This window comes from Lytechinus variegatus, chromosome 1 (genome assembly GCF_018143015.1).
Source record: "Lytechinus variegatus isolate NC3 chromosome 1, Lvar_3.0, whole genome shotgun sequence".
Taxonomy (NCBI): Eukaryota; Metazoa; Echinodermata; class Echinoidea; order Temnopleuroida; family Toxopneustidae; genus Lytechinus; species Lytechinus variegatus.
Window position 1 is genome coordinate 1,873,137 of NC_054740.1, and position 13,584 is coordinate 1,886,720.

The following is a 13,584-nucleotide window of genomic DNA, read 5'->3' on the forward strand; positions in this document are numbered from 1 at the left end:
ATTAATACAGTCCACACAGAATCGAATTTATGTATGTAATGTTAATAGTAACAAAGTTCTTGTAGTATAAATCTTGCTTACTGATATTTATGATATAGCGATAGTTTGAGGAAGTCAATGTTTATAGAATATCGAGGCCGGAATTGATAGGATTTGTAATCGGGTCTAAGTACATAGTATACACTAGCGTCGTCTGCTACGTAAACTTAATGAGCGAATATGACAAAAATTAACCATTATGTTTATGCAAATTAGAACACTTTCCCCTATTCGGATTTTCTGGGACTGTTAGTATGGTCTTCTATGGACCTCAAAGAAATGTTCTGCATTGGAATAAATTCTGTAGCAATTTGTTCCAAGTGAAAAGTTAAAATGACTGGACTATATACAAAAATGATTATGCAGTATTGAACGTAATTACATCAGTATCCTTTCATCCAGCTTCGCGATCAACATTGGAGAGGTGAATTAAGTGCTTCAATTGTTTAAAGATTATACTTAACAAGCGAATTTTCCTCATTGTAAATCCTGCTTTTAAAAGTAAAATAAAGATAAGAAAGAAATGGATACTATTAGCTTTCACTCTCTATGCTCTTTTTATATTTCAGGACGATGTTCACATCGGTTATGGTTGATAATGGCAATGGCGGGTCAAGGTTGGTGGTCTACCTTTGCCGCTTGAGAATGGAATCTACATGATCAATGAACAAAACTGATTTGATGTGTTCTCGATATGGAAATATGGATATAAATATTTCTTCAAGATTCACTTAATTAGCCTAACCTTTGTTTTCTATTCTTTATTCGAAAATATTCTTCTTTTTGACGTTTCATGATGTCAACAGCCTTCTCGTAAATCAAAATATCTTCTAATAACGCTTCTCTTACTTCAGCACTATTAAATAAATCTTGTTTCATCTGTTTGATAGACGTTTTATCCACGTTTTTTCTTTCCTTTCCAGCATTCATCGGGACTGAATATGCAGCCGTGAAATTCCTTTTGAAAACTTCTCCAAAAAGCTCGAGGGATAACTGATATTCCTCTAAAAGTCCTATTACCCCGAACCAGTTCTCTAAGTTTTCAAGAATGTAGTGGAGAAGTGCACGACGTTCCTCTTTCGTTAGAGTTTCTTTGTGTAGAGCTTTTTGTTGGAACCAGCATGCGTCTTCGCGTTTTTTTATGTACGGGATAATATCTCTGGTATGGTTTTGATAGCGCTTGACGTACTCATAAGATCTGGAATCATTCACACAAGTTTCCGGGAGCATGAGAAGTTGATTAAAGAAGTGACTACCTTGATGGATCGCCCAAGTAGTGATGGAAATGTCTTTTGCTGTCACAGGTCCACACAGTACGGGATGAATATTATAACAAAAATAGTACGCTGATATAATCCTGTCATATGGATTACGAAGAACCGCCATGTATGTACATGGTCTACCCTTTAGAACATCACATATGCCAAAGCTAAAACCTCCCATGAAGATTTTAGGTTTGGATGTCCACCCTTTTTTTTATGTAACGAGCAAAGATTTCGGTATTAGAGTTCCTGGTCATCGTTACTACAGGCATTTCTGTTTTATTACGAACATGATTTAATACATACTTATTTGTGGATCCTCCTGCCTTATGCAGGTGTACGAAGACAATGCTACATTTCGAGTAATCTTCCCCTAGTCCAAGTCTGGTCCCATGAATGTAATAGTTGGGCAAGCCTTTTCTATGCTGAGTGGCATTGGCGAGAATAGAAAAAGTTAGACTGGCGCTTTTGTCGTCCATGAGTTGATTCAGTGTCCTGTTTTTCCCCAATCTTCTGTCTTGGAAACCATGAAGGCCCCAAACTTCTGCACTTTTTGAAAAGATCGTTCTTGATGAAAATGAAATAAAGAAAAGAAAAAGGGATAACTTCATTAACATTGGATTAAAAATGTGTTATTTTCGAAATATCTAAACTCATGTACCTACATATGCATATTTGCATATATATTCTATTTTTCAAAATCAATTATACTTATCTCTTTTTTCTCACACTCATATTCATGTTTGCTGTCTTGTTTTTGGCACAAGTTGCTCGAATGAATTTATCACTTACCAATAAATCATTCAACGGAAAATCGATTATTTCAGGTACTATTTATACTGCCTTAAATCGCTTGATTTTATTTTCATTTCAAATGAAAGCCCGGTGGGTCCAGTGGTATGAAAAAAAGAAATTGATAAAAAATACCATAAGAAAAGCAACATAAATAAAATTTTCGCCACAGGGCTTCATCCGGAAATGATGAAAGTACGCAGTGCACAAAGCGCAAAATGTAAAAGACAACACGCTAAAAGTTAACGTGTGAAATGCAGCGGGTCATAAAGGAAATAAAGAAAGAGACGAGATGAGAGAAAGAAAGAGGGGTACCTTAGCAAATGCACATTACACCCCCAAAAATGCATCGAAAAAAAAACAAAACGTAGAAAAGAGAGGGGAAGAGAAAGGAAGTGAAATAAAAGAGAGAGAGAGAGAAGTAAGAACAAGGTAGTAAGCGGAAATGAAAGAAACAAAGAAAAAGTACGCGGAACTAAATAAAAGTAAATAGAGAATAGAGCCAAAGGAGTTAAAAAGAAAACAAAGAAACAGGGGGAGAGAAATAAAAAGAAACTAGAAAAAGGAAGGGCAAATATGTAAATGCAGATGAAGAGAAAATGAACTGATGTGCTTCGCGCTTTAACGTTTACGCGTTGTACTTTGCTCACCTCGTAACTATATTATGATACCGTTAATTACATTTCAAAAAATAATTTTATGATAAAACCCCATGGTCAAAAATCCGAGTTGATTTGGTATCTCTTAGGCTTGTTTGTATACCTCGTCTTTTCATCTAAACAACCATGTATGCATGCAATATCATTGTACATGTACATGAATCTGGTCCCGCATCAAGTTTGGTTATATGAAATATGGATTAATGTTTAAATATCTTGTTGCGCATGTGCATGAGGATGCTTAAGGCAACGAAGGTTCGTCAAAAAAAAATTAATTGCTAAGGCTCTTTGTCGAAAGTCCATGCAGCGTTCTTTAGCGTCTTTACCGCTTCCGGGTTTTAGTCTCGGGTTATCTGGCCAGCGTTCCATTGTCTTCAATGGAACGGCCGTCATCAAATGCCCCTTGATACCACCGTTCCTTTGTTTGGCTTTCCTGCAGACCTTTTTTTTGTTGACAGACCGACTTATGTATGCTAAACAGCTCCCTCTACGACGAAAACAAAAGCGTTGCTTCATACGTACGCACACCACTAACTGGATCAGGCAATTTTGGAGAAAAAAAAAATGACGTAATGGTAAAAAAAAAACATTTAAAAAATCAACGGTGCAGATCTGAAAATTTTTCTTTCATATGGGCATAGAAAGGGATTACTACTGGATTTGTGTCAGTCCCATGGGAGAGCAGTAATTTTTCAATGCTGGAACTTAATTTTGGAAACTTAATTATTTGCCCAAGAAAGCCTCTGAGCATTGTGACTGTAACCAAGTTTGCATGAAGTCTTGTTTTGAGCCCCTATAGCTCGAAAAAAGGACTGAAAAACAGCTTTTCATATATTTAGCGTTTGAAGAAAATTAAATGAACTACCAAATGATAAGGGTGTGAATGATGTCGTTATTAAGACTTTGTTTTTGCGATTTTTTCAAAGCTAAATTTTAACACATGAGTCTATGGGAAAATTTTTAGAGGTGTGTGCCCATACTGTATGAACCACGGAAGATAACCTCCATGGTCGGACACAGATCTGAGTATACTACAGTGTACAGATCAGTGCCGTCGGATCGGACAGATAGGGTCACTGTTCTGTATGATAGTTTAAGTCTGTAATGGAAGTTCGGGTTCCGTCATTATGCTACGGTAGCTCAAAAATAACTGACAATCACGCACAATATGTCATAAATCTTTACTTATCATTTAACTTTGCTGCAGTCACCTGTCATGAATCCTCGTTTTGCAATGAGGAGAGGGTCAATTTTTCATGTTTCAGTTGGGAAAATACGATTTCCCACATTGGCGTTTCGTAGGCCTAAGACATTAACTCTTTAAGCGCCATTGGCAGCTATTTGTGCCCATAGGCCACTCGTGCCGGTGGCAGCTATTTGTGCCCAAGTACCTTTTTTTTGTTTAACCAATTTTAGAGCCAGAAAATCAACACCATATTCTGCATTTTTTATGTTGTTATACTGGCAAGGAATTCACAATTCATTTTATCATATAAAAAAATAGTGGTTTACGTAGACAATTTTTGAGTAAAATTGTATTTTTGCATCATTATTTTGAAGGGTTGATAATGGACATTGCCGCGATCTGAATCAGGATTTCCCCTATAGAAACGTGTGATATAACGGTTGTGTGTAGCAATACACGTACTTCTATGGGCAGAGCAAAGGCGAGTGTGCGAAAGCATTCAGCTCGGAATTGACCAATGACAGAGCGGTACGATGTTCCTCACTACTCGCCCATTCGCTATTGTTACATGAATATTCATAAGCTATCGATCGGGTCTTGTGCAGGCCGGTATGGTAGTATTCTTGTGTCAAGGCTTTTTTAAACCTGCAAATGTGCACGGTTTGGGGGAGATATTTTTTTTCTTTTGGCAGGGAGGGAGGTTTTATACTTTGTTTTTTGCATTCTCACAAAAATGTTGTCGTTATGAATATATGAGTATAGAAGGCTGTCATTTCCAACTCTCGTCGCACTGCAATCATCACACTCATTGTTTATTTATTCATTTATTTTTTTATTGTTATTATTATTATCATTATTAGTATGTGAGTATTATCATAATCATTATCATTATTGTTATTTTAATTGTTATTGTCATTTTCGATATTTTCTCCTTCACCTTATTCTTATCATTAAAGGGATGGTCCGGGCTGAAAGTATTAATAGTTTTATAAATAGGGCAGGATTCACTGAGCAAAATACCGAAAAATTCATCAAAACCGGATAACAAATAACAAAGTTATTGAATTTTAAAAGTTTAGCAATATTTTGTGAAAACAGTCATCATGAATATTCATTAGGTGGGCTGATGATGTTTCGTATCCACTTGTTCGTTTGTATTTTATTATATGAAATTAGGTTTATTAATTTTTTCCCTCCAACCAGTACAAAAAATGAATTGACAACGGATTTAATGCATTAGATATTTATTGCTGCAACTTATTTCATTATTAGGGAAACATATTATTCACACAAGTATGAAATAATGAAAAAAAATATGATTTTATGTAATAACATAGGAAAACTGAAAGTGGGGATGTGACATCATCAGCCCACATAAAGAATATTCATGATGACTCTTATTTTCACAAAATATTAATTAATTTTAAATTTCAATCACTTTATTATTTGCTATCCAATTTTGATTAAATTTTCGGCATTTTGCTCAGTGAATTCTACTCTATGTATAAAGATATGAATATTTACTGCCCGGAACATCCATTTAATGTTATTGCCATCAGAATCAACATCATTATGATTATTATTCAAAAATAATCGTTGTAATCATATCGATTGCATTTCTCCTGCAGCCAAACTCTCTCGTCATAAATTTAAGATCAGGCAAATAATGGTTCATATTTGTTTGTGTTTTTAAAGCCCATACCATTATTAAAAAGAATGATTGACATTGGTATGCTTATAAATATCATCTTCAAACTTTTCACAAAAATATGAATCGTTCAATATTCTCCTCCAATAAAGTAGGAAGAAGCAACAAAAAGTGACAATTAAATAATGGCCGTTATTAACGCTTTATTCCTCTCATGATTTATTTTTTTCAATGTGAAAGACTTTCTTTGCTAAATCAAAGCATTAATTGGTCAGAGAAAATGTAAACGGAGTATATACAGTAATATCAGATGTTTTGAGAAAAAAAGGATAGGGCAGGACAGCTGTTAATTTCAATAACGAAACCGACCAGACTTACCTATTAGTTCTTGCATCCTTGACGATATGTTGGCCCAGAAAACTTTTTGTCAGAAAGCAGTAACATTTTGTTGTATCAAATTTAGATAAGAATATATCAAGTATGTTCGCTTCGGCTACAAAAACAACTAAATCTGGAAGGACATGTCCACCCCAAACAAAACGTTGATTTGAAAAAAAAAGGGACAGAAATCCAACAAGCAAAACACTGAAAATTTCATAAAATCGGATGTAAAATAAGAAAGTTATGACATTTTAAGTTTTGCATAATTTCACAAAACGGTAATATGCACATCCTGGTCAGTATGCAAATTGGCAGACTGATGATGTCACCCACTGACTATTTGTTTTGTATTTTATTATTTAAAATATGAAATATTCTGATTTTCTCCAAACAAAACGTTGATTTGAAAAAAAGGACAGAAATCCAACAAGCAAAACACTGAAAATTTCATAAAATTGGATGTAAAATAAGAAAGTTATGACATTTTAAGTTTTGCATAATTTCACAAAACAGTAATATGCACATCCTGGTCGGTATGCAAATTGGCAGACTGATGATGTCACCCACTCACTATTTGTTTTGTATTTTATTATATAAAATATGAAATATTCTGATTTTCTCCTCCTTGGCAAGTGAAAAGAAGTTTTATATCTCCCAGAACATGAATTGCAATTGCCATCATTTTAATAGTTTATGATTAAGTTAAGTTGTTCCTTATTGTTCCATCATTTAGATTACAGGAAATTTGAAGCATATTGTTGATGGTAAATGTCTTAAAGCTCGAGGATAGTTTTGGTGAAGGATCATAAAATCCAGTTGTATGGGTCGTGGCTATTGAATAACAAGAACTGATCATAATGCAATATGAGAGTGGCAAAATTTCTACTTGAAAATGTCTAAATTTTAAATAAACTCAGAAAATGAAGTCATTATCCTCGGCTGAATTTCACCGACATCTTACTCAATCTACCTATTCGCAATGTTTAAAAAGGTCACTTTTCACAGCGCCCACTTTCGTCCATGACTGAGCATTTGTTTTTCACGTGACCGATATCTACTTTACTGGAAAACAAAATTCTTCCGCGCATCGTCTGCTATCGCTAGGCTACACTGTGTGCATGCAATGCTTTAGTATCCAAATTTCACCGCGAGTGAGCGTGGGAGCATGGCCGGAGAAACGCCGAGCAGCCACTGTCGTAAAGTCGATTTGTATTGAGCCAGAGGAATTGGAGAGATATCTGTTGTAGATTTACCTTCGCTATGCTAATGCCATCACTCAGACTTACATATATATATATATATATATGTATTTATATATAGTGTACTTTGATATCCATAAAATAGTATCGTTGAGGTTCCTGAGAATATTTTGTAGAGATTATAAGACGACTACAATTTCTGCAATGGTTGGTCGAACAACCAAAACACAGGACACCGGATGCGATGCACAAATCGTAGCATCGCCTGAGGATGTGTACGGCGGGCCGGCCGCTGACATTCACATCACACTCATTCACGCGAACACTTCTGACCGCATGTAATACGTGCCGCTGAAATCTGCATTCTCTTTCTTATCACATGTGACACACAGCCGCCTCTCGACCAATTTACTTTTTCTAGACTCTGTAAGCAGCTCTGCCATCACACATTTTTCTTCAAAGAACAATTTACATGACCGGCGTCGTCATGTGATTGTAATCTCAATAAAATTCAACAAATTTCTCCTTTCTATTGTCTTATTGCTGACAGTTCCCCGGGCAGTTCCCCCCTAAATTTGAGGTGAGGGAGGGGACGGTGCTCCCTAAAATTTTTGTTGATAACCTTTTTTTTGCTTGTCAATTTCCTTTCATGCGTCCCTCCTAAATTCACGTGGACCCCCCTGAAACGTTTTGTGTCCCCCCTAAAATTTAGGTTGATGAACTTTTTTTTTTGCTTGTCAAAAATTTTTGGTGATCCACTCCTAAAACTTAGGTTGACAACCATTTTTTTTTTTTTGGGGGGGGGGCTGTCAAATTTTTTACCTGTGCCCATCCCAAAATTTCAGCTGGACCTCCCCTAAATTGTTTGGCTTCCGCCGCCAAGGTGTATTTCCATCTAAATATGTAAAGCATTTTCAAGAAACAACATTTCAACTAATGTAAAGAAAAAATGCACATTTTCGAAATGGCAATTATTGGGTCCTTGATCCGTAAACAACAAGAGACATCCTCTTTTTTATCATTATCTTTTAAAGTGCTTTGCAGATTTTCGCCTGTATATTTTGCTGATAAATTTATATGATCTTGGCCCAGGGCCGGCGCTAAGACTCAAACGTAATATTTTCACCTGCAGCCTACCCCCCCCCCCCGAACAGCAAATCGATACTTTTCTTTTTGGGAGGGGGGTGCAAAGTTCCAATGCACTGATATCTAACTGTATCACAATCCTGATCATAAAGAATTCCATTACGAAAATATGTAAAGGTCAGGATGGAGAAATAGGCTTTATCTATTACATAATTATATACATCTCTTCTATTTTAGCATCTGACGTGGCGTACCTAGGATTTTCCAAGGAGGGGGGGGGGGCAATTTGACAAGTAAAAAATAAAAAAAAAAGTCTTCAACTAAAATTAAAGGATTTCGTACAAGAAGAAAATTTGACAAGCAAAAAAAAAGAAAGAAAAAGGTCTTCAATTTCAAAGGCACGGGCCACATGTGGCTCATCACGGATCAGTTGTGACTCGTCGGGGGGGGGGGGGGGACATGGGTTGTGACTCGTCATGGGTTGGGTAGTCTGTCCCTCTGTAGGTACGCTAATGTCTGCTAATGTCTCCAAGGTCTCCCCCAAAAAAAAATAATAATAAGATTACACTCGAAATTACCAGGAACTGATCGCTTCTATCACCGACATGCTGTATAAATAGCACTGACCAAGTTCCCCCATCTATCTCTAACCCCGTTTTTTTTTCTCTTTTTTTTTGGGGGGGGGACAGAATCTTATGCCATTGTGGTACTAAATGAGGTGCACATTACGTTCGGCATGGCTGGGGGGGGGGGCACGATAAAACAAGTCGGGAGTCAGTTGATATTGATCGCGCTTCTTGCGCTAAATAGCCATATAAAATGACCTGAACATGGAATGGGAATTTATTTGACGACCGTTTATACAAGCTATAGGAATTCACGAAGAGCTAGCGTATCGCTGCTAGCACGAAGCGCGAGCTGATATTGTTTGTATTCCCCGGTTGTATTCAAACCTGACAATAGTACATTGGAGGAGGCCTACATACTAGCTTGTTTTGCAATCATGCCGTGGAATCTATATAATTAACAATTATAATAAGTAAACAATGCGAGAGCGAAGCGCGAGCTGTGTTTTTTTAAATAACTATTTATGTTTACCCCCAAATCGAACGTTTGACATGTAGGTTTGTGATGAAAAAGATATAAAATCCAAGTACAAGTGCGAGCTCTAAGCGCGAGCTTGTTTGTTTTTTTCAGACTGGGGTGGCGGAAGAGTGGAGCACTTGCCACCCTTTCCACTAAAAAAAAATATAATTTTTTCAAATTGAAATGTGCCTTACAAAATTAATGCCCCGTTTGAAGTAAAACAAAATACATTTTAGGCTAGAAAATGACAAATTCTGGGCTGGCGCTTCGCGCTCGCACCGATTTTTGTTCGTGCAAGAATCATCATGTTCATGGTTACATTTCGTGATAATTATTGATATTCTGATGTGAAACTGGATAATTTAAGTGCAGGCTATCGCGCATGTTTAAGATTTAGACCTAGAATTTGAACATTCTGAATACATTTGTTTAATGGAACATTATGGAATACAAGTATACAATATGAACTTGGCAAATCAAAGAATGTGACCACGCAGCGTTAGCTTAAAATGCTGATATGTATAGACCATAAAATTGATATTTTACAGAGCACTTAAATTTGTAAATGAAAAAAAAATGAAAGCTCGTTGTCCGAGCTAAAATATGTTTTGTATATTGACTTCAAAACTTGCTCCATATCAGCATATTGAGCAAGATGTTAATCTATTCGAACACGCAATTCTTGCGCCAAGCGCAAGCAAAACTTTTATATGGTAACATGAAAGATTTGCAAGTCTCCTCACATTATTACATTCACTCGTCTTCCTCCTCTTATTTTCCTCTTCTGTCTTTCTTCTTTTCCCTTTTTGTTTTTCTTTCTCCCTTTTTTTGCTCTGTCAATTTTTTTCAGGGGGGGGGCACGTGCCCCCAGGCCCCCTCCCCGTAGCTACACCACTTCGAGTCAGCGGTCACTTCGCCCCTGGGTTCGCCAATGCCCAATTTTTAATGATCCTACATGTCTTCATTACAGAACATTTTCAGTTTATTTAATCCCATTCAATATTAAATCTATCAATAATTGTCAATATACATGAACCTCTATGAAGGGGCTAGTTTTAGCGGCTTGTATTTCCGCTCAGAGTTTTAGAAAGATGCAAATTGGTCGCATCCCGTAGGAGAACCTCTTTTCTTATCAATCATGGCAATGATTCTGGTGAATTAAGTTACCAAAGAACGATCGGTCAGAATAATTTATGTAATTAATGTTCAGTGATATCGAAGTTGAATGGCCATTTTCAAATTAATGAGCTTGCCTAACAGTAAGGCAAGCTCGTTAATTTAAAATGGCCATTCGTATAGGTTTTTTTAGCTTGTAGAATAGGAAGGAGAAAATAATATCATTTTGGATATTGAAACAAGGGGTAGAAATAAGTTTTTTACAAAAGAGGGGATGCAGGTGGCAATTTTCGTAGATTTAGCTATATCGTGCGGGACTCTCTGGAGAAGCATGTATACTCAAGAAACTAGCCTTGGAAAAAAAACCGGGAATAGATAGATAAATAAACAAATAATAAATGAATGAATGAAAAAAATAAATGTAAGCCTATGTCCGCCAAAGATGATATGCCATGAGTGTCGATCGGTGGGGGGGGGATGGAGATGGGGAAATATACCCCAAAAGAATTCAGGTGGGGATGGCTTGTAAAATCGCACCCCCCATTATATTGAGGGCATCGAAAAAACAGTATATCTCCAGAAAAAAAATCGATCTTATAAAAATACATGAAATAAAAAAAAATGTTAACACGGAAATACACAAAAGAAAGAAAAACAATTTGTTTTCCAATTCAGTTATACTTTTTTCTGAAGTTGACAAGTCTGTTTTGAAATAGTTACACATTTATCTGTAATGATAAGTGAAATTGCCGATATCTTAGGGTAATTTCATGAGCCATGAATAAATGCAAATGTTTAGGCCCTCTCTCCATTCCATGGTGCAAAGGTAAAATTGTATTAACAACAAAAGCATTTTATATATGTTATCTGAATTCATAGGCGAATCTATAGGGGGCGAGGGGAACGATTCCCCCACTCCTATTTGCGGAGCAAAAGAAGAAAACGGGGAAAAGTTAAAGAGAGGAGAAAAGAAAAGGAAAATAAAAGAAGGAAGACGAGTGAATAGATAAGACGATGGGAAGACTTGGCAAAAAAATCTTTCATGCCACTATTTTCGATCGCGCGAAGCGCTCGTATTGCTTGTTCGATGACCCATATCTTGCTCAATAGGATGATATAGAACTAAAAATATCAAGTACTGAAGTCAATATACAGAACATATCTCAGCTCGGACATCGAGCTTGAGCTTTCAATATTGCTATATAGTGCTTGAAATAGTGCTTAAATTACCCCTTGTTCAGACCGGAAGAAGAACAAATATTTTCAGCTCACGTTTCGCACTAATGATTGAGATCGGTTAAATATTAAAATTTTTCTGCCCGCGGTTCGCGCTGGCATTATATATGTAGGAAGAAACCAAATTGCCCAGATTTCATGACTTACAAAGCATGAATTGAGAGTTCTATTTTTAAGTCAGAATTTCATCTTTTTCCGCTGCTCGCGCTTCGCGCTCGCATTTATCGTTTAGCTTTATATCCTGTCCTTTTCATGATTACAACAAGTTGTTAGAATTCCATTGTGCCAAAACGTCAACAAATTTCAGATGTATACCTATCCTGTTCATGATGAAAAAATCAAACGCTCAGTGCTCTTTCTCACTTCATAAAAGATGACGTATGGAATATATAGGCGAGTATAAAGTCAGAGATCTTATCATTATGAGCTACGTTTCGTTGACAAACCAAAATTACACTTTTATGTCGGTAATTTATTTTGATTATTTTTTCCTCGCTCTTTGCTTGGTCCGTATAAGAGGTTGAGGAGTAGCGATTTTGTAAGTCGTGTAGTTGAACAAAGTAATATTAAAAAAGAAAGTGTATTTATAATGACCAATATAGTAAAAAGTATTATTTTAATATCATTTAAAATTTTGTTGCAATTTATCGATTGCAACACAACTTTCTGCCATTCTCTCATGAAAGCAGTCAGATGGACAATTCTGATAATATATTTCTCCCTTTTATAAAGTGAGAGGTTGAAATTGTTTTTTTATTATGTGAATGGATTGTTTGTAAAAAAAAACAACAACGAATTTATACTGCAATGAAGTCTTGAAACCATCCTTGTTGACAACGCGATCCAGTTATTCCCTTTCCTTCAGTTCTTTCTTTCTTTATCTATTTATCTATTAATCTCTATTTTCTTTCATTGCATTCTTTCTTCCTTTCTATCTCAATTTCCCCTCGTGCAGTTGTTACTTGAATAGAGCGGTCTTTCCTGCTTTGTACAAGGCCCATTCCGTTTTTTTTTTCAATTTACTCGCTCGCGGATTCGCCGCGGCTGCATGTGCTGGTCTATTTTCAGTTGGTATAATGTCAATTCGTCTAATTATGAACTGGTCTACTGGGGTCTACCATCATCAGTTCGTCCACTCACTGTTTTGTCTAATAACCAGTCAGGTCAAATACCCATCTAAAGTCCATATACCCCCGTATTTAGTCTAATAATTGGACTAAAGTGTGAATTGGTAGAAATTAATAAAATAAAATGGGTATTAGACCAACTGGTTATGAAATGAATGAAAATAAAATGGGTATGAGGATAGACCAAATTGTTTATGAGACGATTTGGTCACTGTGATAGACGAAGATGAAATGACGATCGAAGTGGATTTGGCAACACGAATTGGCACTTTACCGCTGTGCTTTACGGTGGGTACAAAAACAATGATTAAAAGAGGCGAGCGTGACCCCCCCCCCCGAGAAAAGCCCCGCAAAAATGAAATAAAAGAGGAAAACCCAAAACACGAGGCCTATATTCGGGTCGCTCTTTGTAGAGAATGTAAATTCCTAAACATCATCCCTCACATTCGGAGATCATGCATATAAAAGATAACACTATTGCGATCCAAAATAAAGTCGTGTCATTTTTCTAGCGACAGTTATGAAACATGTCTATGTCTAATAATTGCATATCGTCATACATGTACATCGAATCCCCGGGACCCACAAAGTTTTTTCTCATATAGTTAGTAGCTTATGTTAATTCTAGGACGTATGTGAAAATCATCCATCAAAATATGGAAAATATACTAAACTCAAATGACACTATATACAGAACTTTATCAAGTTACTTTCCATTTCCACATTTGAAGCTTGGTATTATATAACCTCGATTGAATTATTTCTGC

The 13,584-nt window shown here is 36.2% G+C and overlaps 1 pseudogene; it reads right to left on the reverse strand.

Annotated features, from left to right (window-relative positions):
• Positions 1-774: 774 nt before the first annotated feature.
• LOC121406619 overlaps positions 775-13,584 on the reverse strand; it is a 36,292-nt pseudogene continuing 23,482 nt past the window's right edge.